Below are 4,627 nucleotides of genomic sequence, written 5' to 3' on the forward strand. Positions count from 1 at the left end.
TTCTCCACAGAGCCACTCTGGAAACTGTGGTTTTGTGTTTTTTAAAAAAATATACTTAAAAATTATTATTTTTAAAGATACTTAGATTACATAAATATTACATAAAAAATGTAGGGGATTCCCATATGCCCCATTTCTTACCCCTCCCACACTTTCCCATATTAACAACATCCTTGGTTAGTGTGGTACATTTGTTATAATTGATGAAACACATCTTGCAGCATTGCCTCTAAGTGTGGATTATAGTTTACATTACAGTTTAAACTCTATGCCACACAATTTTGTAAGTTATGACAAGATATATAATGACCTGTATCTGTCAGTGCAACATCATTGTCCTGAAGGACAATTCCAATGTACCAGAAATGCCCCTATATTAAGTCTGTTTTTCTCTCTTCCTCTCATCAGATCATCCAGTGGCCATTGCCTCCAAATCAATGATAAAAGTTCTTCCATTGCTAGAATCACAGTAAGTCTATAGCAGATTAATAGTAAGTCTACTCTAGTCCTTCATTCATTCCCCAGTCCTGAGGATTCTGGGATGGTGATGCCCATTCTGCCTCTAATTGAGAGGGGGCTTATTGAAGTTTTTTAAAAGGGGTACCCTGAAACTGTTTAGTTTGTTTTGTTTTGCTTTAATGACTTACAATATGGGTTTAAGTGCGAGGGAGCTTAGAAAATCTTTAGAGGAATGCAAAACAACTGATGTGAGCAAAACTTAAATGGAATCTTGAGTCTTATGTTAATTTAATGGATGGAACTCAGGGCAGAAATGGCTGAGCTTTTTGGTGGAAGAAGTAGGGCACTGCTGGAAGGTGTGTATGCTGTGTATCATAAACTGTTGCACTGATTAAGGAGAGGGAAAGGATGATGAGAAACCACTTCCTTATTGAGAAAAATACCAGAGATGGAAAAAAAGGAACCAAAGTAAACCCCATCATAACAAAGCATCCTTCTTTGCTTTCCTATAGAAGAACTTAGGGGTCTTGGGGATGAATGGTTGTTGCCCAAGACACTACAGTGAGGAGGCTGTGAAAAAATGGTACTAGTATAGATTTTGGTGCCAAGTAGGTTCATTGCAAGTTATACACTACCTGAACCACTTATGAGACAAGGAAGACATACTGGACAACCTCTTGAGAATAAAAAGTCTAAAGGGGATGGACTTTGGGGAGGATAATGGGGCACTCAAGGCTGAAGTCATGAGACAAAAGTAGGGAGGCAATTAGGAAAAGGCAAGGCTGGGGAGGCAGCAGCTGCTGGGATTAGAGACAATATTAGGATGACTTTTTAACTGGTAGAGATGTGCCAACAAATGCCTACTGATATATTCTGTATTTTATTAGGACAGCTTGGTGCTTCCCCTGGTAACCCACCCCCAGGGCTGCTGTTCCATCAGAAACTAGCTTCTTTGGTCCATGGTTTCCTGAGTCTGTCTTGGGAGACAATAGTATCTATTGGGTTACCTGGAGACTTAACCAGGGTTAGATGGGAACTCAATCCAGTCTCCGTGATAGTTACTGTCAGTTGCATTCCTTGTGTCTGGCCTCCATGTAGATACAATTTAGACTAGAACTATAAGGGTATCAAAAATCTCAATAGTGGGAAGTGTATGTGACTCAAGCAATTTGGCTCCTGTCTACCATATAGGAGGCCCAGGGTTCAATTTCTGGGGCCTCCTGGTGAAGACAAGCTTGCCAGTGCAATGAGCTGGACTGAGCAGAGAGCTGGCACATGTGGAGTGCTGGCCCATGTGGAGTGCTAGCCCATGCAGGAGTGCTGACCAGTGCAGGAGTACTGATCCACAGGGAGAGCTGGTGCAGCAAGATGATACAACAAAAAGAGACACAAGAAGAGAGACAATAACAGATGCAGCAGACCAGGGACCTGAGTTTGGGCAAGAGATTGAGCACCACTCCAAAGGTCCCAGGATTGGTTCCTGGTGCTGCCTAAAGAAAAGACAAGCAGACACAGAAAAACACAGAGTAAATGGACACAGAGAGCAGACAGTGAGTGCAAAACAACAAGGGAGCAGGGGAAAGAAATAAATGAATCTTAAAAAAAAAGATCTCAATGGCAACTGTGAAGACTGCTATAATCCAATTCAATTCTATTCTGACTCTAAGTGGAGTTAGGCCAAACTTCATTGGTTAAGGACAATTCTCTACGAGAATGTCCTTCAGGCACCAGTTGCAAATTTGGGGGCCCAAGCCACCCATGCTTCTGACCAAGTGGCTACAAATTCATGATTTCCTACCACAAACTTGGGTTTGATAATTCTCTAGAACAGGGGTTCTTAATGTTTTTTGTTCCACAGACCCTTTGCCAGTCAGGGGAAATGAATACTACTGTAATTTATTTATTGCATTTATTCATACATAAAGGAAATGCTAGATTTCAGTTGGAGGTCAGAGAAAATAAAGATAAGTTGATTTTTTTTTTCTATGCAAGCTCACAGACCCCTTGGTTAAGATCCCTGCTCTAGAATGACTCACAGAACTTACTGAAAGTGCTACAGTTAAGAGTGTAGCTTTATGATAGTAAAATGATTCAAATAAGAAGAAGCCAAAAGAAGAGATGCGTAGGGCAAGGTCTGGAGGGCCTCAAATGTAAACATCTGTGTTCTCTCTGTGTGGAGTCACCCTCCTGGCACAGAGATGTATTTTCTGTCATGAAGCTCTTAGAGCTTCCAGTGCCATGAGTTATGGTTTCATTATGTAAGCATGATTGATGAAATAAATGCCTATGTGGCTGAATTCAATCACCAATCCCCTCCCCTTCCAGAGGTCAAGAAGATGGGTGGATGTGAGTTGATGTGGACTAACATGGACTGATATAACATGACTCAAAGTTCTAACCACCTAATCACATGGCTGTTCTTTCTGGTGTGATCAGTTTCCCACCCAAAGATCATAGGTGTGATTGACCCCTTCCTATACTTATCCTGGGTCCACCACGAAGAACAAAAGATACCTCTATCACAGGAATTCCAAAGATTCAGAGGTTGCTTCCTCAGGAACTGGGGGCAAAAACCACCCAAGTTTTTCATTAAACCACAAGGACTCTTATTCTGTCCATCCAAGGGATGTAAATCATAACTATACATTTCATTTTTTGTTATCATAAGTGATAAATTCATTGCTAGTATACCAAAGGATTTTTATATAATCTGTCAGAGCATTTGTTTTTTGATATTCAATGAAGTCAACCTTATTATGGTGAGTATATCAATAATATTATTCTATTTTGTAGTATAATTAAAATCATAGTTCTTCTTTGTGTAAAAATATACAAAAATACATGGTTGTCATATTTTTGGCACAACTGTAGTGATAATATAGGACCTTGTGATAACTTACTATTTTTTTTAAATGACAGAATTCAATTTTTTGGTCCTGAATTGGAGGTGTGATTTACTAAGTTTATTTTTCTAAACTAAACTGCAATTGGGAGGGAACAGTGAGATAGACAAGGAAATTTCTGCAAGTTGCACTCTTGAGGTTTGTTTCAGTGCAGAGCTTGTGTAGCCAGGGGTAGCATGAGGAAGCTGAGCAAGAAGAAGGTAGACCAGGAGAAGGGATGAGGGCCAAACACTTCAGTTATTCCTATTACTGAGGAAATGCATAACTTCAAAACTCTTCTTTAGGAGAGGACTACCTGGATCCTTTCAAAAGTAGTTAATGAAATTTCAGTGCCTGATCTGTAAGATATTTGATTATTGGGAAATCTTCACATTAATCCAAAACTCTTTCTCAGATTTCTAATTTTATCATGAAAAGCATCTCTTCATTGGTCAGTTTATCTCCACTAATATTGATCTTGCTCCATTCATTTACAGACCTATCAGCATTTCATTGTGAAAAGGAAGGACTGTGAAGAATGCAGTACAACCCTCCCCACCCACCTGTGACCAGACTTAATGCTTCTTCCTATGGGGATTGATGAATTTAAAGCATCACAAAAACAAGTGGCATATATTTTATTTGAGGTGTAATCTTGTCATCTTTTGATTTTTTTTTTTCATTATTTCCACAACTAGTACTTGGTGTTTATGCTTCACCTGGAGTGCCAGACAAGTCCCTGGCATGCGCAGGATGTCCATGTGGACCAGACTCCTCTTAATCACTGCTTCACATCTTCTCAGCCTTATCTCTTATTTCCAGTCAGAGCTGTGGAGAAGTGTTCCATGCAAACTTCCATCTTCTTTGTGTTGCTAGCTCATCTCAAGTATGAGCTATATGTCTCTTTCTTTTTGCCTTTGGACTGCTGTTGGGGATACCAATGGTACTGTACTTGTCATTCATACATGTGCAGGGGACTTAAGGCCCCATGGGATAAGTCTTAACCAATAAAGGTTGGGATGTAATGGCTAAATACTTCTTCATCTCATGCCTGAGGTGAATATTTTTAAAATTGACTCTGAACAACTCCTTGAAATTCCCAATAGAACTGTCTACTATGTTGGCCAACTCAATAAAGCATTACTTTAAAAAAAAAAAGATTTTAAAATATTGAGGCATAACTTACACATAGAAAAGTTCACACAATATTAAATGTTCAGCTTTGTGAATTTTTGCATATGTATACATCTGTGTAGATACAATCCAGATCAAGTTATAAGACATTT

The 4,627-nt window shown here is 39.3% G+C and overlaps 1 long non-coding RNA gene across 1 annotated transcript; it reads left to right on the top strand.

Moving 5' to 3' along the window:
- Positions 1-404: 404 nt before the first annotated feature.
- On the top strand, positions 405-3,982 carry LOC131278615 (uncharacterized). Its single transcript, XR_009185997.2, has 2 exons — positions 405-469; positions 3,839-3,982. It is a non-coding gene; the product is annotated as an uncharacterized lncRNA (long non-coding RNA).
- Positions 3,983-4,627: the final 645 nt, after the last annotated feature.

The sequence above is a fragment of the Dasypus novemcinctus genome, chromosome 5, assembly GCF_030445035.2.
Source record: "Dasypus novemcinctus isolate mDasNov1 chromosome 5, mDasNov1.1.hap2, whole genome shotgun sequence".
In the NCBI taxonomy this organism is placed as follows: domain Eukaryota; kingdom Metazoa; phylum Chordata; class Mammalia; order Cingulata; family Dasypodidae; genus Dasypus; species Dasypus novemcinctus.